The 26008-nt window shown below is 42.1% G+C and overlaps 1 protein-coding gene across 3 annotated transcripts in view; it reads right to left on the reverse strand.

Annotated features, from left to right (window-relative positions):
* The window catches only part of TAB2 (TGF-beta activated kinase 1/MAP3K7 binding protein 2), a 70849-nt gene that overhangs the window by 32350 nt on the left and 12491 nt on the right, over positions 1–26008 (reverse strand). For all 3 annotated transcript variants that reach the window (XM_018559383.1, XM_018559385.1, XM_018559382.1), the window contains exon 2: positions 6677–6723. The gene's annotated coding sequence lies outside the window, so the exon portion shown is untranslated. The remainder of the gene's footprint in view (positions 1–6676; positions 6724–26008) is intronic.

A 26008-nucleotide genomic window follows, 5' to 3' on the forward strand; every position in this document is an offset into this window, starting at 1 on the left:
AAAAACCCAAATTTACTGCCAAGAGGCACTGTAGAGATAACAAAAATGAAAGTTAAGCCAATATTAACCATGTTGTTCACCAAAGTGAGCCAATATAGAAAAAAAAACACCAAAAAAAACAAAAACAAGGATAAATGGGTCTGGGGGTTCTGTAGCTAAAAAAGGGATACACTGACAATGGAGAATTGTTTTGTTTTTTTAAATCCTGTCAAATAAATTCAGTACACAAATGCACAGGCTGCAAAGACTTGTCAATGCATAGAAAGAGCAGAGCCGTGACCTTAAATCCTGCTCAATGAGAAAAAAGCGCTCCTTGGTGTAGCTGGGGAGACAACAAGGATAAAAGCAATGTAGTCATCTTCCAATCAGATTCGATAATACAGATTCAAGAAAAAAAAAAAAGGGTTTAGTAGTGAGGTAGGCACACAGACAGATATTCTGTAATTTAGTTGAAATAGCAGCTGTAATGCACAGGTGAAATAACCCACTGAATATTAGTTCAGGCAGAAAAGAGTTAAAGGCTGTACACTGCTCTGTGCCAAAATGTTAGCGCTACCCACTTATGATGTGTTACATGTATAATGCAGGAGAATAAGAGCGTTGTAAACAAAAGTCCACTGCATCACTATTGGAACACAGTACCATGGCTGTAATAATAAAAAGCAGTCCATGCCCCTGATCTAAACCCCTTTGCAAGGGAGTATTAAAAAAAGCATAAGTATAAAGGGTTTGTTTACACTATGTAAAGTGGCTGGCATTTTTCTACACCTGATCAACGCCAGTCACAGCAGGGGCACATAGAAACCAATTGGTTGCATTGTAAGGAATTCTGTCAGTACTGGTTTGTCTAGCTGACACTTTGCTTAGCAGTTTGCTCTGTTGAACGAAGATGAAAATTACTGGCAGAATTACCAGGTGAAAATAAAAGTGAAAAAAAAAAAAGAAGCCAAAAAAAAACCAACAAAAAAACAAAACTAATGCATCCACCACATTTAAGGATTAGTAAGCTGCAATATATTACATTTTTGCTTTTGTGTTCATATACACTTTAACCCCTTCTTGACCAATGACAGGATTATACTGTCACGATCTTTCAGTTAATGAACGATCGGTGATGGGATAATCCCGTCATGTGGTACAATGAGTGCTGGGTCCCTTGGAGTCTGAGGCAGACCCTCCACAGCAGATTAGGTTGTCACAGCCCTATGATCACAGCGATGGCAGATCACTGCGATCTCAGTGCTGTGAAAGCAACAGAGCCGGCAGCAGCTCACTGTGTTGTGCAGCTGTGAGCTGGCTGTGTGTTACAAACTAAGAAAGTATCTGAGGAGAATACTGTATTCTCCTCAGGAGATACGAAGTATTAAAGACACTGGAAAAAAAAAAAAAACAACAACAACAACAACAACACAAAGGGGGGAAAAATTAAAATGTATAAAAAAAAAAAATATAGTGCTGATGAGGCTATTAAAGATAGGAGCCAAAACATACTACATTCTAAAATTGTTCCAAAATAAAATGGTATTTTACATCTTGTATTGTGTGACCAAAAAAATCTCCCAAAACAAGCTTAAATTATAAAACCAGGAAAAATAATATAATTTATTATGAATTACTTTGTTATCTTTGCTCATTATGTACACATGATTATTGCCAAAACTGAAAAGTGCTTTTTAAAAAAAATAAAAATACAAGAAGAATTTATATATGCATAAGTCACATCAAATTAAAGCCCATTTTGTCCTTTAAAAAACTGTATATAATATGTGTAGGTTCAATGAATGAGGAAGATGGAAATTATCATTAGGGCTTGAAAAATTTTAGGGTGTCTCACCAGTCAAAAATGTCACCAGTCAGCATGACCGGATTATAGCCTTGCAATTTATGCTAACATTTTTTGGGACAGGCATTTAATCACAACTGGGGGGTTTATTTTTTACTATAGAATGAAAAAAGTACCGTAAATTTCAGGGGGAAAAAATGTTTTCCCTACATTATGTTAAAAAACACATTAACCCATATTTTTGGTAAAATATAAAAGATGCGGTCACATCGGGTAGACACAAAACATGTCAAACTTTAAAATTGCGTAAGCCCGCAAAAAATAATAGTGATTGATGGCCCTAAAATTATTGTGTTCACTCTGACTTTAGCGGGGATATGTAACATGTGTGGCGCAATCGCCATTTTCACACGTAGGCACACCAGACACATGTTTGTGTGTGTGTGTATGTGGGGGCAGGAGAGTTTAAAACATTTTTTTGTGGGTTTATTTTTTATATTTGACTTTACATTTTTTTTTACTTTATTTTTTAATGCTTCACTTAACTTTATTGCTATCACATAGGGGGCTAAGAATCCCCCTATGTGATAGCCAATTTACACAGACAGGTCCCCTTTATTGTGACATCAGGGGTCTCAAGGACCCCTAATGTCACATAGGGACCCCCAAAGAAGCTGATAAAGCTTGAGTGAATTTTCAAGCCCTGGAAATTATGGTTAAACAAACATATAGCAAAAGTGGCAAAATTGATCCAGACCCCAGGAACGAAAAAACATTTGTGAAGCAGTGTCACTAAGGGGTTAAATATGCCTGTTATTTTTCAACTGGCATTTAAAAGATTCATAAATATATCAAAAGAGGGGTTGGTTATATTAGGGGTACCACATCCCATAAATGTTCCACAAGACCTCCAATAATTCAAACCGGATTTTTTATGTACCCACTCAGAAGGTGCACACTATCCACATTTATGGCTAAAGAGAGGGAACCAAAGGATTTTCAAGAGAAACTGAACAGAGATAATAAATGGCTAAGATAAATTTGTTAGGGGCAAACTAGCATTTGAAGGTGGCTATGCATATAATTGGAACCAAAAGACAAAAACGCATGTTCAGAGACCAATTTCCACCAGGGATGAAAAGAAAACTTGATAGCACTGAATCTGATTTTTCTTCATCTTCCACAGCTAGCACTAAAATCAAAGGGTAAGGGAGATCTCCCCAACCACAATGCATGCAAATGAGGTGGTGGACATCACAAACAGGTAGATGGTACGCACCTTTTAACACAAAAGGCTAGACATGACAGTAGTATTAACCACAAAAACACCACTTAGATTAAGAAATGACACCCGACAACAATGCAGACGCTAATACACCATTTTAGACACTGGCCCCTAATTTGGGAGCCTTTCATAAATCATATCTACTGGGGAACTTTCTCCACACACTTTAGCACAGGGCACTACAACAGACAAGAAAAGAGGGGAAACTAGACCCATTCCGAAATCAAGATGAAAACAGGTGAAAATGTGAATATGATCAATCTGCCCTTGCAGGAGTTATCTGAAGATCATTGCAACTAGGACTTTTGTCACTCTTAAAACTTGGATAAGTTTGAATTGGTCAAAGATCAACATCCGTTCAAAAATGAAGGTTTAGATTTATCCATGAAAATGATTGTGGACAGTCATCACAATTTGACATCCCCGATCATTGGAAGTAGGGCTGCAACAACTAAATCGACATAATCGATTATTGAAAAAGTTGTCAACTTTTTCAATAATCGATTAATCGGCTTCCAATCAGTTGGCCCTGTTCGCAGCTCCACACGCTGACAATGGCCTCCTCCCCATCTCACGCTCGCCGCTGCCAGACCCGCCCGCATCCACGCTCCACCTCCTCTCTGCCTCACACTCACCGCCCACCCACATCCACCATCGGCACAGGGACGCGGGGAGATGTAGTAAGGAGGAGCAGGTGTGGGGTGATGACAGCCGCCAATAGACAGGCCTGATCTCAGAAGCAAGTTGCTGGAAGACTGCTCAGGTAAGCCTGCACTTTCCCACACATGGTGCTCTATAATGTATTGCTGGGATTTGTATTCCTCTATAGCTGATGGTACATTGTGCTGTATATTATACATAGGAATACAAATCTCAGCAATACATTACACACTGTATGTATAATGTATTGCTGGGATTTGTTGTACTCCTCTATAGCTGGTGATATTCTGCATTGCGCTGTATAATGTACTATTGCTGGGATTTGTTGTATTCCTCTATAGCTGGTGATATTCTGCATTGCGCTGTATATAGGACTACAAATCCCAGCAATAATACATTATACAGTGGTGCCATGCTGAATACCACCAGCTATAGAGGACTACAAAACCCAGCAATAGTACATTATACAGCGCAATGCAGAATGCCGCCAGCTATTAGTACTATTGCTGGGATTTGTTGTATTCCTCTATAGCTGGTGGTATTCTGCATTCATTGCTGTATAATTTTACACTTTCCATTTCACTATATTGCACACCTCACTATCTTTCTTTTTTACTTCCACCGCTCCAAGCTTGCTCCTGTGATGGACTACAACCTCAATACAAACTAGTAGTCCCATCACTGGAGCCTTTTTAAAAACGTTATTTTATTGTTTATCCAATTAATCGAACCTAATAAAATCGGCTAACTAATCGACTTTGAAAATAATCGTTAGCTGCAGCTCTAATTGGAAGGATTATAATATGGATGATTTAAGTATTTTATTCAAATTACTAGACAATAAATATGATATGGAGACCAACACCCATAGACTTGTGGGGATGGGGAACCTGGCAGGAGTTTAACATGCTGGTAATACCTAATTTTTCTTAACTATATTGTCTTTATTCATTGATTCAAGTTTGAGGTAATAATCCCTAAATTAAACTATTGAAACATCAGACTCCTGTTGTCTTTCAACACCCATTTGGAGGATTATCAACTGCCCATACATTCGCCCAATAGACTTTTACCAAGCGTTCCTATTCAACTGGCTCCATGATGGTTCAATCATGATGTGAAGTAAGGGGACCAAATATATGGAAATGATTAACACACACGTGCGTCAGTTTCTGGCTTGCTGTTGCTGCAGGTGCCACCTTTGCCATTCATTTCAATAGATCCCAAATGCACCCATCGCCTGCACTATAACGTGTTGTACTGCAATGCCCTGCATTCCAGTGAAGTGCGATTTTAAAAGATGTGCATACCATTTTATTCTGAAAACAAACTTTGTCTCTAACACTGCATTTGTGTATTGTATTTTAAATAAATTACGTTAATTTTTTATTTTTTTTTCCCGATTAATCGAAGTTAACAATCAGTTAAACTAATCGATTTTATAAAAGTGTGTGTATGTGTGTGTACATACACAACTTTTTTTTAATAATTGCATGTATTATATTAGTTTCATGGATTTAAAATAATGTGAATTGTAAAACTAAGCCAATATAAGTTTTTCATTTTTGTTTACATTTTTACTTTTTTAATCTGTTTAATTTTAGTTTAACGAAAATATTTTTTTTTAAACTTAATTGCTGTGAGCAATAGCCAGCCTGCTATTGGGCATTTCAATCTGCAATAGCCAATAGCAGGCTGGCTATTGCATCCGTCCACTGCCTGCTGTCAATCAGCAGAGGGGGGACCTAAATGAAGAAAGTTCTCCATCAGGTCCTCCTCTGCTGACTTGACAGCAGAGGAGACAGTGGGCGGGTGCAATAGCCACCCTGCTATTGCATTTTAAAATATCCAATAGCAGGCTTGGTATGGCTCTCAGCCTCTAGAACCAGCGGAGGCACGGGGGCAGAGGAGGAGCGGGGCGGCAGCAGAGGTACGAGGGGCAGCGGGGGAATGCAGTCTCTCCTCCCCGCTGGTGGCGGCTGCAGTGGTCTGTGTCCCTGCCAATACATGCAGGGATTGAAAGGTACACAGGCCGCTGCAACCGGCACCAGCAGGGAGGAGAACGGAGGAGCAGAGCAGCGGCAACTAACCATAAACCATCGATGATGAGAATCATTGCTCATTATTGATTATAATCGATTTAATGGATTTGTTGTTGCAGCCCTACCTCACATAATGTAACGCACTGTAGGTTCTGCGGGAGTGTGCGTGCAATGTCATGGTGTGAATCCACCCTTAGACAGAAAGCATGTTACTGGCAGGATTGCCAGGTGAAAATAAAGGACAAAAAAATAATAATTTGGGAGGGGGCTTAGATATGATTTAGGCCACCTGAGCTGTCCCTTTAGTTTTTGTGTACCTAGCGTTCAACTCCTGTAAATGGCACTATAACCCACTGTCAACTAGTGTGTCTCTCAAAGAACAAAAGAAAGAAAGAAAAAAATTTTACAGAACGATTTTATAAAAAAATATTTAAAAAAAACAAAGTAAATACACTTGTTAAACCATTTAAATAAAAACATGACTAAAAAAATATTATGATTAGATTTCCTTTCAACATTTGAAAGATTGTTTTTTTTAATGACTGTACACAAACCCATGCTTGGTGCATAATGCATATGGGGAGCTCTGGCCTTGGTAGCAAAAAAGTAATTTACTTAAATCTGCAGGTTAACACACATGCATACACACATACATGACCCAAAACCATTATAGCTTCCTTTAAGTAATAAAAGGAGTGATCTCTTCACCAACACAAAACTAAAATTAGAAAAGCACTGGAACGGAAATACATAATCGAGCTTACATGCCAGAAGACCAGACATCACTTAAACAACTTCTGCATCGTACGGGTAGTTTTATGAGAAGTACAAGTAGTTTGGGAATGAAGCCAAAACACATAACAAATGAGCATTTCACACCAATAATATTTAGCTTACAGAAGTTACCTCAAGTGCCCTTACAGACTTTCAGAACCGTACCCTCACCGCATTCTCTGTGGAAGACAAAAGAAAAATTGAATTAATATTATTGAATGTATAGAAACAGAATTCAATATTAGCTACAAAGTGAAACATTGTAGTGTTACTGATCAAAGAAAAGCATCAATAATTAAGAATCAATCAGTAACAAATGAAAAACAAAAAAGGTAACAAAAACCTCCAATACTGCAGAATTGAGTAAATTAGAAAACAAAGGGAATGTACAGTGTTTACATACATTTCTTTACTAGTTCAGGAGCAGTGAACAATCTAGGACAACATAGCTGAACTGGAACAGGAGCTGAATTGGAGAATTTTTCCATATCAGCTATGTTGTCCTAGATTGTTCACTGCTCCTGCCTTGCCCAACCACTTTAGCCTTTTGTGAATAACCCTATATATATTCCACGGTCAACTGTTAGTGGTATTATAAAAAAGTGGAAGCAACTGGGAATAGCAGAAACTCAGCCACGAAATGGAAAGCCACGTAAGATGACAGCGTGGGGTCAGCGGATACTGAAGCGCAGAAGTCACCAACTGTCTGCAGAGTTAATAGCTACAGACCTCCAAACTTCGTGTGGCTTTCAGATTGGCACAACAACAGTGCGTAGAGAGCTTCATGGAATGGGTTTCCATGGCTGAGCAGCTGCATTTAAGCCTTACATCACCAAGTGGAATGCAAAGAGTTTGATGCAATGGTTTAAAGCATGCCGCCACTGGACTCTAGAGAACTGGAGACATGGCCACGCCCCCTCCCACCCCAGAAAAAAGAGGGGAGTTTGGTGTGCGATTGCTGTGCTTTCCAGCAGCTACTGCTCTGGAAAGCATCGCAATTGGTGTAAACTGGCTAGGGATGCAGCTATTATTTTCATAAATCGATTAGTAAGCTGATAATTAACTTCGATCAATTAATTGGATTTAAAACAAACAATTTAAAATAAAATATGCGGCGATACATGACATGTGTAGCGCAAACGTCGTTTTTCTATGTAGGTGCAACCAACTTGTGTTTCTGTTAGTATATGCACATTTGCAGGGTTGGGGGACTTAAACATTTTTTGGAGGGGGGATTTTGTTTTCTTCCCCCTCATTGCTATCACATGGGGGGCTCACAAGCCCCCTATGTCATGGCACATTGGAGGTGATAGGTTCTCTTTAAAGGTGACATTAGGGGTCTTTTAGACCCCTAGTGTCACCTTTCCACTTCACTGGATTCAGCGGCTGAATGTAAATACAGCAGGCAGTGGCTGGGAGCAATAGCCAACCTTTCTATTGGATATTTTAAATTGCAATAGCCAATAGCACTGCCTGCTGTCGATCAGCAGAGAGAACCGAAGGAGAAAGTTCTCCATCAGGTCCCCCTCTGCTGATTGACAGCAGGCGGGTGCAACAGAACGGACCTTTCCGAAAACTTCTGTGTACGTCTGGTGAGTGCATAATTACACAAATAAGGAGCACGGACAGCTGACACTTTGAGATATATAACCAAAAGGAAACAGGTTAATCAAGTGGAAAAGGAGTGGACACTTGTAACGCTGTGAACTGTTAACGGACGGAAGGACGGAGGAGCAGCAGAGGTACGGGGGTGGGGAATTTCAGAGTCACCGGCCGCAGTCTCTTCTCCCCTTTCGTGCCGGCTACAGCTGTCTGTGAAAGGGACACAGAAGGAAGAAGAGACTGCGGCCGGTGACTCTGAAATCCCCAGCTGCTCCCCCCTCGTACCTCCACTGCCAGCAACTAATCCAAAATCAACTAATCGATGATGGGAATAGTTGCCAACTAGTCTCATCATCAATTTTAATCGATTTAATCGATTAGTTGTTGCAGCTCTAAAACTGGCCCTTATGATTTTTCCCAACCTCTTTCACTCTTCTTTATCAGCTAGGTCTGCATTTAAATGCTGAGAAAAGCCTAAAGAACTGAAAATTAAAAAAAAACAAAAAACAATTTACTGAATGCTATTACATGTATTAACCCCTTCAGGACCAAGGCTTTTTTTTGTTTTTTCTTAAGTAATACTTAAAACCTCCAAACATTATATATTTTCTGAAAGCCAAGATTTTGCAAATTTTTATGTTGCACCAAATTAGCGCAACTTATTATTATCAAACCCCAACATTTACTGAAAAATGCACTTAAGTTAAAATTAGTGCCCCAAAACACTATTTAAAACCCTTTTTTTTGTCAAATATAAAAGATGAGATTACAACGAGTAAATAGATACCCAACATGTCCAGGTTAAAAATGGTGTGCGTACGTGAAAATTCGGTACCCCAAAAAGTCCATAGAAAACGCTTAAAAAGCCCCTGTGACATCTTTTCTGGGGGCATCTTATGTGCAATAGTACATATTGTCCAATACAGATGTCACCAGCACTAAGATTCCATGTTAGTGCAAAACCCATTTTATTGATACTTGTCATTCAAACGACAAGCGCTTTCGGGGTCACCCAGGGTCCCCTTCATCAGGCTCAGAAATGACATTGCATAAAAGTACCACAACCTTTATATAGACATTCTAGTATCGGTGCTCGCCCAAATGCTCTGATACTTACCTCCAATAGCAGAACTTACACTTAAGAGGGAGATCTCACTCTGACTGGCAGTGCCAGGGGAGCATGAAGCCGTTCTTCCTTTCCAATCAGGAAGCCGGGCGGTGGGTTATGACTCACGTCCCGGCTTCCTGATTGGATAGGAAGCTGGCTTCAGGTCATGATCGGCCGCCCAACTTCCTGATAATTGGGGCACAAGGCACTGGCGAGTACAGGGGAGGGGGGAAAAAAATAAATAAAATCAGTGCATCCCTAATTTGTGGGGATGTTCAGATACCGATACTTGACATTTTCACGAGAATCTACCAGGGTTGCAGCTGGGACCTGGCTCTGGCGCTCCACCACTGTCCTGAAATCAAAAAGTACTTGTACTTGAAAAAAATGGTATCGGTGCAGCCTATATATTTATTTAAAAATTTTTTTTTTAAATCAAATCATTCAATAAAAAACAGGAATGCACAAATCATAGGACCTCCGTATGATCCTTACAAAATGACAGCTGCCTCCTAATTTTTTTTATTTTTCTCTAGTCCAAGTCTTGGAGCTGGAAAAGTATCTGTACTTGTACCGAGTATGGCACTTGGTATCTGAGCATCCCTACTAATATTCACTAACATGGAATCTTACGAGCACCCGTTACTTTTGGGATATCTGCTAAGGAGTGCAGAAATGTATATGGATACTGCTTTGTGTAGTACATATCTGGGACCTGTGGCACACTGGCATCTTATTGGGGCATTGTGTATGTACAGAATGTATATCTGGGGTCCTGTGGCACACTGGCATCTTATACATAAATGATGACCCCATATTTGTGGACCAGTGGCACAACGGCAAGTTGTGATTAACTCCATATGATTTGTGATACATTGTGATAAACTCCAATGTTATTTAAATGACAAAATATATGCATAGTGTACTTTACAAACAAATTGCCGTGAGGCGCTACAGTGTTCGGGTTTGGCCTGAAAAAAAGGTGGCAACCCTAGCACAGATGGATCAGGAAAGATGCACAACGCATTCAGTTTGGCAAGTGACAATTTTTTTTTGCCACTTTTAACTGCCACATCAAATTCGCTTGCAGCCCATTCACACCAGAAAATGCCCACATGGTGTGTATAACGCGCATGCATTACTGTGTTGCATCTGCACTGTGTGTTGTGACAGTACATGCTTCAAAAAAACATGTGAACTGGTGAGGGCTTGTGTAGGAGCGGTGAGGATGGTGCAATAACTCGGAGCACTGAAGTGCATTGCAGTGGCAAGATGCATTGTGCTGTACAAGTGCCAATGCAGTGTTATGGTGTAAACACGGCACAGAAAACACAATTGTTTTCCATTTGCACTCGTGTTCAGCCTGTGCTTATCTGATCTGTGAATGAGCCCAATTAACAAAAAACACTTCATTCAATTTTGAGCAAAAAAGCAACACACACACAGGGTACATTGAAGACAACAGTTTTCTCAGTATCCTTGTGTTGAACTCAACACACCTGATGTGAGCAAGCCCTTAGTTTTATAGACACAAAGGTTATCGTTTGCAATGAAAAAGGAAAAAAAACAAACTACTTCTTATAAGCTTGACCATAATTCTGCTGTGCAGGGAACTTTCTACAATAGAGAAAATAATAAAATGGGTCTATGCATTTTTAATGCACATGTGGGAGGAATAATGTATGACCCTGCCCATCACCATCATAGGTTTCCTCCCAGGAATGTCCATGTGCATCCTTGAAAAGCCTTCTCTGCTCTTCTCTCCAGCCTTTTCCCCTCACATCATGGTGGTATTTCACTGCTGCTTAACATGGCATAATCACCATGAAAAAATTAGCCTCTGAAACTTTTCTCCGGAGGTGATAAAATATTGTGATGTGTGGAGAAAAGAAACCGTGACAATGCAGATATTATCTCCTTGGTCTATTAAACTACCTGCTGTCCGGCCTTTGCAAGTAAACGGCCGGACAGCGGCTTCTTGAGGGCGGGTGGGTGTCTTTAGACGTCCTATCCCATTCCGCTTGTGAATGTAAACAGCCAGCGATGGCTGTTTACATACAAGCGTTTGGGCGTCTGTAGAGACGCCCGATCGCTTGTAATATCTGGTCGGGTGTGCGGGCCCCCCTCAGTCGCCGCCACTGCTGGAGATCCCGGGCTCCGCTGTTCCCGGTGTGAGCCCAGGACCAGCACAGCAGCTCTGCGGCCAGAGATCAAACGGAGCTCAGTACACAAGCTCCGTTTGATCTCCTCTTCTGAATGCAGGCAGTGATGTGTATTACATCACTGCCTGCATTCAGTGTCACTCTCCGGTACAGAAACTGGAGAGAAGCTGGTGAAGCAGGTCTCTGCTTCATCAGCTTCTCTGGGGGTCCCTAGGTGACATTAGGGGTCTTAAGACCCCTGATATCTCCATAAAGAGGACCTGTCACTGCAAATTGGCCATCACATAGGGAGCTTGCTTGCTCCCTATGTGATAGCAATAAAGTTCAGTGAAAAAAAAAAAGGTTTAAAAAAATTTGCAAGTGGTTAAATATATAATGGAAAGCATTTTTTAAACTATTCAATACAGTGAGTGAAAGTTGTCACCAGGTAAAAATAAAAATGCCTGAGAAAAGAAAACCATATCCAAGGACTGGTAAGCTGCAATACGTTACATTTTGTTCTTGGATTTAGATATACTTTAAAGCCCAAATGCAGCTTTTTTTACAATGCTTGCTCAGCAGGGATTTCCAGCTTCCATAAGAAACTTCACAGACAAGTATTCTGTTTCATGTCAGATTTTCTTTAAAGTATCTGGAGAAATCTGTGATGGATAAAAATAATTTAAAGCTCGAAAATATTTGGTGTAACATTTGTCTATTTTCCTGGCTGACTGGAAGCTTGACTCTAGGGTGAGAACTATACTCCGTGAATACAGTTAGCAGAATTCAGGATTTCATTTGTGTTGGCAAGAGCTACACTATTCACAGAAGGCAACTGGAAAGCAAATAAGGTCTGCACAGTTGCACTAGCTCAGTTATACAGAAGCTCAAATCAGCAGCTAGGTTAACTACCCCTGGCCTGCTTCATCATAAGCACGTTCAATGCCAGTTATCTTTATTTACAGTTCTCAGGTACTTCTAATCATGATTAACACCATGTTTTAATCAAACAAAAACAAGCACAGGACAAATGCAAGGACCTACAGCTTAAAGTAAAACACAAGCCTCGGTAACTCAAATTGTCACAACGATCAGTAAATCCAGAAATGCAAAACCCAGAAGTTGTATGCAAATTTGGCCTTTTGAACTGTAAAAAGGAGCTTGGTCCTGTCTACCACCTTCCGGAATGCCCATCCGATTAACCCTTGTTCAGGTATCGCTACATGCCATATGGCGGCAGTAGCAGGGCCCTGTAAGCAGACTCGCGGTTGCTATAGCAGCCAGAGGTTTGCATACAAGTGTAAAGCAGACTGTTGGCTTTACAGTGGAAGTGATTTGAGTGGCTGCAAAGCCAACTGGTCACTTCCATGTACCACTCCTCAAAAGTTCCATCCCCCAATCTGTGTTTTATCAGCTTCAATGGAGTAGAGGTCACTTTAGGGGTATAATAGACCCCCTAATGCCTCCTTAAAGAGAACCTATGGCCCACTAGTGTGCAATTACAAAGTGGGTTTGCAATATAAAGTTAAATACTTGCGCATTTTAACATGTGTGGTAAAATCAGCTCTGGCAGCCAAAAGGGTTCAAGGGCCAAAAAGGAGATTTAATGGACTGGGATGATTCCGATATTTTCCAATATGCTGTTGACCCAACAATTAGTAATCAGCATAATGAAAAAAAAAAAAAAAAAGAAGGATGATATCAGCAAGTACAGATATCATCTCTTGATCAGGTTGCTCTAAACCAGTGGTTCTCAACCTGTGTAACCTCAAGGCCCACATTTGTCCTCGATCATTAAGTCGCGACCCAAGTTGAACTGCAGTGGAACGCACGGCATTGTGGGCTGCTGTGCCGTGACTGAGCTCCATCCATATGTGCATTGCTTGTACAGCTCCCATGCACACCTGTACAGGTGACGGGAGCCCAAATGTGATTTCACTCCAGTCCAGGCATCTCTACAGGACAAGCGAGGGAGCTAGTAGCATTACACGCATGGATGGAGCTCCCTCGCGACCATACCCCCAGCCCACCCCACCTCAAGTCAACACTCAAAGCCGGGCAGCATATTTTGAATGGTTGCTCAGAGTAAGAATGGACAGTGCTGGGCTAGAGGGCCTCTCACCTAGAAAAGTGGAAGGCATGCGGCGACCCACTGAACATGGGGTCGCAACCCAATTTTGGGTCCCGACCCACCAGTTGAGAACCAAGGCTCTAAAAAATGTTGCACAAGATTTAAAAAAAAAAAAAAAATATCCTCCTTGCCACGGAGAGTGAAAACAGTAAGGCTGGACACATCCCACTTTTCACCAGATACAATTTAAAAAGACATAAACAATTCTGAAATGCACAAGGAAATTTACAATGACAATTAGATTTACTGAAAAGAGAAAACACCACTGAAGAGGCTGCAAGTTAAACATGTTTCTACCAGCTTTGCCGAAAGTCTAAAAATGCTCAACATTCAAGTGAAATCTGATCTGTCTGAATCTGAAAAAGGAGAGCTATGCATTTTCCATATACTTGTCAAAACCAGACCACATGACCTACACTTCAAAACTTCACAGCTAGAAAGTGACTTTCAAACTGTGAAGTAGCTCATTGAAGCTTCAAAAGTGTAATGACAAAATGATCTGTGCCTTTTCTTTAAATACATTAATCGGTGCTTGGAAAGAACCCTGTATTCTGGGTCAGTGCTGTCCAGAGCTTTGACTTATTTCCAAGTAGAGATTAAAGGAGAACTATGAGGTGAGTGCTTTTCACTCACCTCATAGTTCTAGCCGACCCGTGACAATGAGACTGTCACAGGTCGGCTCAGTAGATCAGGAGGTGAGCGAACACATACCAGGTTCGCTCACCTCTCGATCCTGTCACGGCTCTCTGCCGTGACAGGGGGAGGGCTGGATTCCCCTCTCCCCACTCCGATCTGCCAGCGCTGACTGGCGGAACGGACGGGGGAGGGGGCGGGTACAGCTGGCTCTGCCTCTAGATAGGCAGAGCCAGCTGTCACTCACGCAGCTGGTCGGATCCCGTCATCTATGTCGGGATCCGCTCCGGCTGCGGCGTCTCAGTATACCGCGAGCTGTAGCTCGCGGTATACTGAGCATAGGGTAACGGGAGGACGCTAGTTTGTGTCCTCCCGTTACCCCAAGGAGAACTATGGGGAAAAACACTGACCCCATAGTTCTCCTTTAACCCTTTCACTGCCAGGCCCCGCACCACATTTTCCCCCTCTAGTGGCTGGGCTAATTTTGCAGTTTTTCACCTACAGATTTCAGAGTTTGTAACATACCACCCAAACTACACATTTTCTGAAAGCACAGGACTGATGGAACAAAAAGATGGAGCTACTAAATTTAGTAAATCCCATGATGGCTGGAAAAATGCGATATTTTAGATAAAAATACACTAAAATCATTAGAGCACACACATACAACATAACTTTCAAACTACCCACTAAATCCAAAAGGATAAAACTGTATTGAGTTAATAAATAAATACTAGCAAGTTTAAAATTTGATCCCCACTGCTCTCCCACTTCAATTTTCTCAGTTTTGCAAAAAGGAGGATGGGGCACAGATTGCAGAAGGATCACTGGCAGGTGGCTGGTGGTGCAGGGCAACAAGTAAAATATGTTTTAAACAAAGAGCAGCATCCAGTGATTTAATCAACATTTGAAAAAGCTTAAAAACCTTTTGAATTCGAAATCACGTTAACATGGCTTAAAAGAAACATTCAAGTAGTACCTATTTTTACTTGCATTGTTGAATTACCTCTAGCAATGCTCAGATTACAAGCACCAAAAAAAAATTCCATGTATGGCCCATTACTGAAATAGTTAAGCACATAAATTTCAGGCAGTCTATTTTTTTTAAATATAAGGAAACACCAACTGTAAAATACGAAAACATGTGACCTAAAGCCTAGTATTGAGTAGAAACATTTCGCACAGTTGTATTTTGTCTGCCATTTCTGTATTTCCACACAACTTTATAGCAGCTACAAAGTTAAACTGCTCTTTGTTGTCACTAGGAAAAGTAAGTGGATGTCAATATAAGGGCTGTGGCATAGCAGTTTCAGTAATTTATAGCTCAGACACTTTGTGTTCTGTATCATGTACAAGCTCTCAACAGATAACAGGTAATATGTCCTACTAAAATTGCTGAGGAAAATCAAAATTTGTAGTGGTTATTAAATACCTATGTGACCTGGCCCTGAGACTAAAAAATGGGTTTCCCTTACTACAGAAGAAAGCCATTACCTTCAGGCCAAAAGTGCACCCTTCTCTACAATGCCATTCAGTCTACATTGGGAACATTCAAAATAGATTGCTATGTTATGACTTTGAACTCTGCTGATGTTGATTGAATAACACTGGACTGAAGCTTAAGAACTGCTTCCTGCAACAGACAGAGGAAACCAGAGTCATAAAGCGACTAAATCATTCATAGACTTAGAGCATTTAGCATTAACTTAATTTGACCAATATTAAAAACACTAAATATTATAGGAATTAAAGAAAAAAAACCGAGGATCTCCTTTTTTAAAACAACAGTGCTTCTAGGACCTGGCAACTTATCAATATAAACTTTTACTCCTGCAGTTACTCTGTGCTCCAAGAGCTTTCAGGGCAGAGTAAAGGTTGCTTTAACATTGTGCTGTCTGCATGGATCATCAAAAAGAGCAGCAACTCTTCAGTAAAGGGCTCTCTTTTCCACAACCAGCAAATAGAATGTGAATGGAAGCAATGGAATGTCTTAGCTGAGCTCATAGGAGTTGCACCTTTTAAAACTATTTCTTCAATGAATACAAATGTTCATGAGAGTATACAAGCTATTTTTTTGGCTTATAATGCAATAAAATCTAGGTACATTAAATAACAGGTACATGAAACACACCTTTGCTTGTGCTTAGACCTGCACTAACTTATTGGGGCGGTGTGTGGATTAGAGCTGCAGCTAACGATTATTTTCAAAATCGATTAGTTAGCCGATTATTAAGTTCGATTAATCGGTTAATCGGATAAACAATAAAAAAAAAAATGGCTCCAGTGATGGGACTACTAACCCCAATACTGTAAAGTGTGGAGCCTGGTAATGACGTGGTACCAATCTCTGCAGCATTCTCCCTGTGAGCCCAGAGAGGGGAGTAAAGTCTTGATGCCCTGGACTCAAAGAAAAGGGGGCGAATTATGTAGGACTTTATTCAACCCAGAAAAAGAGAGGGAGTCAGGAGCTGAAACAGCGAGTCTGTGGAGGACATTGCTGGAGACTATGCGAGTATAGCGGCAAAAGCTGCCTTTTTAATTTGATCTATAGATGGGGAAGCAAACTTGTTTTCTTGGCCCAAGGTGCAGTTGGGCTTTAAATGAACCCTTTCACAACAGGGTCACCTTTACAAAAAAGCCCCCCTGTAAAGGAAGCTTCTCAGCTCCACAGCTGCAGCAAGCATTTGAGTGAAAAAAAAACTTTAAAAACCACTTTTGAATATTTGCAATTTTTTATATATATATATTTTTTTTTTTGGAAGAAATCCTGCACACTGCATATTACAATAGTATAGTGAGCATATTTGCCAAAGATAATTTTGTAGTGGTTTGGAAAATCACATTTATCTGGTCAATGTATTATTTTTATCCATTTAGAGCAAGGATAGGAATCTGGAAGCTGCTATATACTGTTCTTTAAGGTCTGAGACCTTCAGACCTTCACTGACCAAGAACAAGCGGCAACCAGTGAAGCCTGAAAAAATGCCAATTCCCATCCTGAAAGCTTATTTCAGGTCAGTGGTTCACTACCTAGAGAATCCAGATAGCCAGGCCGCCAATGAAATTTGCAGCTTCAGAAATACACTAATGTATGCATTTCTGTCCATGTATGTTCTCTTTAAATTGTACAATCCTGTCTAGTGAATCATGGGCATACTTAGACAATGTATGCCTACAAAACAATGCTTTTAACTGTATATAGATGTTGTTGCTTATAATGGCAAATAATTAGACTACATTTTAGCATGAGGTTTGCTAGTCAGACATACTTGCAAGAATACTAACTTCCTACTAACTTCCTACTGTGAATAGAGGTCACTTGGCCCCTTTTCACAAGCTACATCCTGTTTTATGTGTATTTTTACTCATGTCCCTTGTATGTCTAGAAAGCAAAATTATAAAAGAGATGGATGTGAACAAGGCAACTGAACAGCTTTTTGATGTTCTGATGTTCTGCAGTGTGCCATCTTTAGCTATAAAATTCTGTATTCATTTTTCACATTCCTCCTAAGTTTAGAATATTGCTGTGATTCTAATCACTAATATAAAGGAAACAAAGTGATGCCTGAAACATCTAGTTAAATGTTTATGGCTGAAAGGTGTCCCTCTTTTCCACTTCATATGTTAAGAGGTCACATCTGCTGTGGCTCTTGCTTGAAAACAATCTGAAGATCACCGTGTTAAGTGACCATCTTCAAAGCAAATGCAAGCATTTAATGAAGCTTCAAGCCCTGAAAAATTTAATTTAAGCACAAATACAAAAAAGTATAAGGAAGCATGACAAAAATATATATAACCCGTGTAATCATTTTTATGCGGGCTTGCATTTACAGTAAATTTAAAGTGACATTAAAAAGGCTAATTTTTTCCCCTCCCCCCAATGTTAGTGTAAGGACTTGCCTTAAACCATGCCTCTTAATCTGAACATCTTCTTTAGTGTAGTCTTCTGATGTCCCTCCAGCGCTTGCTCCACTGTCCTCCTCTTCTCTCATGTCCCACGGAGTCTGTGCGGGTGCACGCTGCTCCATTTGCCTGCCCCAAGATCCTTTGCGCCCGCCCGAGAAATTTTCAGATATTCGGACGGGAGCGCACAGCGGAGCGGAGACACATGTATTAACCCTTTGAAAAAAAGTTTTTCTTTTAAGTTTTTGCAAGTATCTGCTGCTTGCTAGCAGTAGATATATGCAAAAACATGCAAGGGTGTAATAACCCTTTAACCACTTGAAGTTCGCGGTGTTAAATCCCCTTCCTGTCCAGGCCACTTTGCAGTATTCAGTATTAGCCAGTATTCTTTGACTGACATATATTCCGTCATGCATGTACTGAAATTAATTTTATACCATTTTTTTGGGGACACATAGAGCTTTCTTTTGGTTGTATTTAATCACCACTGGGGGTATTATTTTTTTACTATAGTAAGGAAAAATTACCGAAATTTTTTACAAAAAAAACCATTTCCCCAATATAAAATTATGAAACATTACCCAATTTTTTTGTAAAATATAAAAAGGCGGGGTAACGTCAGGTAAAAAGACACCAAACATGTCAAGCCTTAAAATTGCGTGCCTCAAAAAACTACAATACCCAAAATTGGCCATATCCGACACTTTAAAAGCTCTTACCGCTCAATGGCCCTAAAATTATTGCTCTCACTCCGACGTTCGCGGCGATATGTAACACGTGTAGCACAATTGTGCTTAAACGTGGGGGGGTGGGGGACTTTTTTTTTTAACACTTAATGTTATTGAGATCACATAGGGGATATCAATCCCTCTATATAAACAGCAAAGGCACACTGACAGGTCCTCTTTATGGAGACATTAGGAGTCTTTATAAACCCCTGTCACCTGGGGACCCCAGAAGAAGCTGGTGAAGCAGAGATCTGCTTCATCAGCTTCCTCTCTCTGGCTATAGCAACCAGAGGACTGACAGGTGAATGCAGAAGTGATGTAATACACATCACTTCTGCATTCACAGCACGGAAGGAGATCGGCAAGGAGGAAGATGCTGACCTCCTTCCCATCTTTCTCCTGACACCCTCCCGAGCCGGTCCTGACCCGCCGATGGGGCAGCGGATCCCGGGATTGAAGGTGAGGGTGCAACGGCAGGGGTGTGGAATTCCTATTGCCCCACGCCCGGGACATGCAGTTTCGGGCGCCGGGCGAGTAGTTTTTTTTGTACACTTAGCCCCGCTCCGGACAAGCAGAGCTAAGTGTACAGTGTGGAGCCGCCGCTCGGTTTCAAGTGATCTGATCATTTATCACATCACTTGAATTAAACGAGAAGCAATTGTGTCCACAATGCCTCCCCCCCCCCCGTGGTTTTCGGGATCCCCCGCTCCTCTGGCAGACCCGAGACCACGGAACATGAGCTCACCATAGAGCCCGCTGGGCAGACGAAAAAAGTCAGTTTTTCGTCTGCTCTGTGTGATCACTGAGACCGTGGCGCTGTGATCACAGCGCCATCTGTCTCAGCTGTCAAGAACTACACAGAACATCAGTTCTGTGTTGGGAGGGCAGGTTCCATAAAGAGAACCTGTCACCTCCAAACTATCACTTAGAGGATTTTAAATCCCCATGTGATAGGAACAAAATTAGGTGACAGCAGAACTCTCTAACACGCACAATGTGCATTAAAGGGCAAGTTCACTTTCCCAGGTAATATGGGAAAATGGATTTACCCGATCAAATCTGGCCCCCGTCTCTCCCAAAAAAAACCCCACCCCCCGGCTATACTTACCTTTCGGCAAACAGTCATTACCCTCCGTCGGTGCAGGTCTACTGTCCTTACCCCGTAGTGTGCATCGCAGTCTTGCCCCATGCATTTTGAATGTCGCTCGCAAATTGCAAGCACTCATTGGTGAAAGCACCAATGAGAAGCGCTATTTAGCACAGACCAATACAGTTTTGATTAGGGATGCACAGATACAGAGTATTTGGGCAAGTACTTGTACTCGCCCAAATGCTCGATATCTTCTCCAATACCGGAACTTCTGGTCAGAGGTCAAGATTTCCTCTGACCGGCAGTGCCGTAGGGGAACATGGTGCCAGCTTCCCGTGCAATCAGGAAGCGGGGCAGCGACTAATGATCCGCCTCCCAGTTTCCTGATTGGCCAGGAAGCCAGCTCCTTGCTGATTGGCTGGGAAGAGTGGGACAGTGATGGCGGCAGTAGAGGGTGGAGCACACAGCAGCTCATACAAGCGATCAGCAAGCTCCATTCGCTTGTATGTGAAACAGCCGGTAACGGCGGTTTACAATGGACGGGTTTTAAACTGCCCGGGGGCACGCGCAAGCAACAAAAAAAATATTTTGAAGCTGTGCTCAGCCTAGCTAAACAGGACAGCCTCCTGATATGCATATTATTGTGCATTTCAGTATAATGTATTACTGGGATTTGTAGTTTTCTATACCTGCCGATAATCTGCATTGCTGTATAATGTATTGCAGAGATTTTTAGTTCCTCTACAGCTTGGAGTAAGTGGCAGAACTACCATGGTAGCAGAGGTTGCAGCTGCGACTGGGCCCTGTTGCTCCACCACTGTCCTAAAACCATTAGTCTGTATTGTTTTTTGGAAAAACTGTCACAACAGTAAGAGTACCGATATTTTGCTTTCGGTACTCACCGATTACGAGTACAGATGCTTCCGTTGGCATGGAGCAGGCTTCACGGGCAATCAGGAAGCCGGGCAGCTGTTAATTACATGACACCCGACTTCCTCATTGCCAGGGAAGCCAACTCCATGTTTAGTCGGCTTGATTGTGATTGGCCGGGGAAACCGGCTTCCCGGCCAAATCAGGAAGCTGGGTGGCGATTATTGACCTGACTGGCCGGGAAGCCAGGTCGATGCTGATTGGTTGGGAAGCCGGAATCCCGGCCAATCAGCAAGGAGCTGGCTTCCCGGCCAATAAGGAAACCAGGAGGGGTGTCATTACTCTCCGCCCCACTTCCTGATTGCACAGGAAACTGGCTCGGTGCTTCCCTAAATCAAAACTATTTGACTGTGCTAAATAGCGCTTCTCATTGGTCAGCGTGGCCACCTGACCAATGAGCGCTTGCAATTTGCGAGCGAAATTCACAATGCATATGGCAGGACTGCGCTGGACAGCAGTACAGTCAAATAGAGAGTCCCACCGCACCCGAGAAGCCCCATATTATGTGGGGTGTGATGAAGTGGCCGCTGATGGCGCCGCTAAATACTCGTAAAACAGAAAAATGCGCACACACACACACACGTCCTACGCGTGGCTAACCACGCATGGTGATATGACCTGCAATAATGCATAAAAGGATTTCGTTTTGAAGAAAACTTGGGAGTGCTGGTGATCATTTTATCTATTGGACAGATTTGGGAGAGACTGGGCCAGATTTGATCGGGTAATTCCATTTTCCCATATTACCTGGTACAGTGAACTTACCCTTTAGTGCACATTGTGCGTGTAAGAGTTCTGCTGGCTGGCTAACACAATATGGTATACAGTGGAATGGCGGCAGCACTCAACGCACACACACAATGTCCTACGTGTGTTTATTTGCATGCAGATGGCAGGGGCAGCTGGGTTGGTTTTAAATGTGTGTTTTTTTAATTTGATCACTTTTATTTTTTAAAATTTTAAACTTTATTGTTATAATTATTTTTGACTTTTTTCCACCCTTAATTTTATTCCCATCACATAGGGGGCTTAAACTCCCCCTATGTGATAGTTTGGAGGTGACATGTTCTCTTTATGGAACCTGCCCTCCAACACAGAACAGATGTTCTGTGCAGTTCCTGACAGCTGAGACAATGGGCGATGCGATTACAGCACTCCGGTCTCAGTGATCACACAGAGCAGAGCAGGAGCTCATGTGCCGGGGACCCCAAAAACCACAGACAAGATCTCTGCTAATTTCATACAAGTGATCTGGTTAGATCACTTGTATAAAAACGAACAGTGGCTCCAAGCTGTACATTTAGCTCTGCTTATCCGGAGCAGGGCTAAGTCACACTAGATGCAGTGCGTTCCGGCTCGATTTTGGCCGGAACCAACTGCCTTGCATTGCGGCCGGCTCACTTTATAGTGGGGTAGGAGGGGGAGTGGCGGGCCATTCAAGTGAATTGCGTCGTAGCCACGCCCTCCGGCCGCAATGCGATCCGCCGCAGGGGATCACAAGGCACATCAATTCAGGATGGCAGAGCGGCAAGTGTACCGGAGCCGCTGTCCTCCATAACAGCGGCTCTGTGTGCGTGGCCGAGCGGGGGATATCAGTGATATTTATCAATCCTCCTGTGCAGAGCATACACCGGAGTGATCACTCTGATCACTCCGGTGTTGGTAAATAACTGGGGACACAGTACTATGTGTCCCCAGTTATCAATGAACAGGCTGTGATTTACATCACTTCCTGTTCATTCAAGAATTTATGAATGGGGAGTAGCACTCACTACAGAGGCTCCCCCCAAATCATAAACTGGTGATAGTAAAAATATTTTGCTATCATCAGTTTGTGAATGAATGAGAAGCCTCTGTACCGAGTGCTTCCCATTCATTGAGCGTTGGGGCTGCAGAAAAAGAAATTGATGTCCTCAATTTCTTTTCTATTTCAAAAGGGAAATGTCAGGTGTCTGTTTAGACCCCAGATATTTCAAAACCATCTTTTTATCTACCGAGCCTGCGCTTTCAGAAAATATATGGTTTGGGGGGTCTTTTACAAATGCTAGCAACCCAGCAGTTGAAAATCAAATCAAATGGGAAAAAATTGCAAAAATGGCTTGGCCAGCCGATTTGAAAAATGTTCCGTAGGGCATGGCAGCGAAAGGGTTAAGGCCTCATTCACACTGCTGCGCATATACACGCGTATTGTACCATATGCAACTAAATGGCTCCATACACACAGCCGCGTATGGAGCCGTATATTTGCGTAGCGTATATATGCGCAAAAACAGAAATGCGCCCAGGCAGCGTGTTTACGCGCGTACATCACATTAAAAATTCCATTACGAGTGATGCATTCTGGGATTGCATATACTGCACGCATATACGCAATATACAAGTTTGCTTGCGTTGTGTGTGAATGAGGCCTTACAGCTAGTAATAAACCTTTACTCAGCATACTTTGCATTTTCTGAGTCAGCAAATAATCAAGGGAATGCTCTTGCCTGCCTGTATGAGATGTGATTATATATATATATATATCTACTATCTATAGATCTATAGATCTATCTCACACCATAAGCAGTGCTTTCCGGTCCGAAACACACTGCCTCGCATTGCGGCCGGCTCACTTTTTTGCCGGGATGTAGGGGGCGTGACGGGCCATTGAAGTGAATGGCACCGTAGCCACGCCCTCAATGCGATCGCCCGCACGAGAATTGCAAGGCACATTGTGCCTGCACTGCGGTGCTATCGAAATGCTACAAGCACTATTTTAAACGCACCGGACCGCACTGCAGGCACAATGTGCCTTGCGATTTCGTGCGGGCAATCGCATTGCCAACTAGACCTGCAACAGTTATTCGATTAAGTCGATTAAAATCGACGATTGAAAACAGTCAACGTTTTCCATCGTCGAAATAATCGTTAGCTGCAGCCCTATTGCCAACCACGCCCCCTCCAGCCCGGCAAAAAAGTGAGCCGGCTGCAATGCGAGGCAGTGCGTTCCGGCCAGAATCAGACCGGAACGCACTGCTTATGGTGGAACTAACCCTTATAGTTTGTGGCTCTGGTATAGTTTCAAAGCAAGCTAAACACAACATGTTATGCAATAGGTTGCACTCGATGGATTTGTGTCTTTTTTTCAACCCGACTATAATTGTCAGAACTGCTTTTTCTACACAGGAAGCCTTTTTTGAACTCCTGACTGGTGTTTCCTGTATACAGACTGTGGCACTGACCAATGTATTAGCACAGCATGCATCAATCAGGGCTAGTTCACACCAAGCTCGTTTCAGAAGCAGAGAAGTTACAGAATGGATCAAAACTGCATGATATTTTGGGCTCTGGTTCACACCGCAGCATTCAGTTCCAGAGCATGTTTAAAAAAAAACTGCACTGAATAGCCCATTTTAGGCTGTAAAAAAAAAAAACGTCCGGAACGCGGCAAAACACACTGCTTTGCGTGTGCAGAAACTCATGCAGATCTGGTCCGCATTTGGGGTGAACAAGCCCTAACACTGAGATCACCTTCTATATATTATTAAAACAGCTGCAAGCAAAGAGATACAGTATAGCTATGGGAAGGACAAGCTGAAAATGGTATCTGGCCCCTTAAAAGGAGAACTATGGTGTAAGTGAATTACACTCATCCCCATAGTTAAGAGCCGACATGCGACATGGAAACAGTCACACATCAGCTTTATTAATCGGGAAGTGAGCAAACACATAGCTTACTGCCCGATCATCTCCCTGCAGAGAGCGGTGACTGTCAGTCATCGCTCCCCACAGGGATCCCCCCCCCCCTCACAGATCCTCCAGCACTAATTGGAGGGACAGATGGGGAGGGGGGCTATATTACTTTACTATATGTCCTCTCGTGACCCTAGAGAGAACTATGGAGGGTGGGGGAGGAAAGACCCCATAGTTCTCTTTTAGGAGATTTTATTCTTTACCCTTCAATGAAAGTAATTTTAAAGCCCAACACCAGGTAAAACATTCTTTTAAAATTATTTTAAATGCTGTGTTTCCCCATTGGTGAAATTATCCCTCACCATCTATTCTGCCAGACACCCATCACCTGGACAGGAAATAAGAAAGTCTCCTCAATGGTGACTCAGGATTTTACATCTATCTAAACAAGGTTTTAACTTTTATAGAGCTGCAGCTAACGATTATTTTCAAAATCGATTAGTTAGCCGATTATTAAGTATAACCCTTCCCCACGCACCTTAAAACTATGGTTATGCTGCCACTTGTGTTTGCAGAGGGGAGCTTAGCTTTCATTTCCTGTTTAATCTCACAACACTCAAATAGGAAGCAACAAAAAATCTACCAAACAGGAAGAGAAACAAGATGTCACCAATGTATCCAATTGAATGACTTTTTATTGACGTACATTGTCACAATGAAAGCAATGTTTCAGGGCCATGCATAAATCATCCTTAGAAAGAAAACAACCCATGTGTTTCTGATCAGTGCGGTGCCATCCGCAGTCACTTCAGCACCCACTCTTCAAGGGGCTTTCCGGTAAGGAGGTGCACAAGGACACATTTGGGATCTCCCAAACAAGGAGTCCGAGAAGGGGGGAAAAAAAAAAAACACACATATTTGACAGACGTTTTAACCCAGGGGTAGCCAACCTCAGCACTCCAGCTGATCCAGATGGAACTACAAATCCCATGAGACATTGCAAGTCTGATAGCCACAGACATGGCACCTAGAGGCATAATGAGATTTGTAGATTCACCACAGATGGACTGCCAACCTACCACTGTCCTATGTTACCAAAAAAAAAATTATGGCTGGAATTAGGCTTTAACATGGTCTCTGGTATTACTGATCAGAAACTATTGTTTTCAATCAATAGAGAAATTGGGAGGAGAGAAAAGAAATCTTATGCTCAGAGAACTACAAACAATACATAGTAAGGTCTTTCATAAATTTGGGGCAAATCACCCTTTTGCCTTGTGGTAAAAAGCATTTTACCACAATGCATGTTACAAGCGTTAAGTGCATTGCCAATCATTTTAAACGTCACCCCAATGTACTAAGGCAACGTAGCTCTGACATGTGTTGCTGTGCAGCACAACATACGGAAATAAATTACCATTGGTGTGCTAGGTCAGGAAAAGTGAGGCATGCACATTTTCTCATGCTCTCTTGTGCATTAGCCGTCTTAACGCAAGTGCCCTTTAATGATCTGCATGCATGTTCCA

This window comes from Nanorana parkeri, unplaced genomic scaffold (assembly GCF_000935625.1).
Source record: "Nanorana parkeri isolate BGI_ZX_2015 unplaced genomic scaffold, ASM93562v1 scaffold391, whole genome shotgun sequence".
Taxonomy (NCBI): domain Eukaryota; kingdom Metazoa; phylum Chordata; class Amphibia; order Anura; family Dicroglossidae; genus Nanorana; species Nanorana parkeri.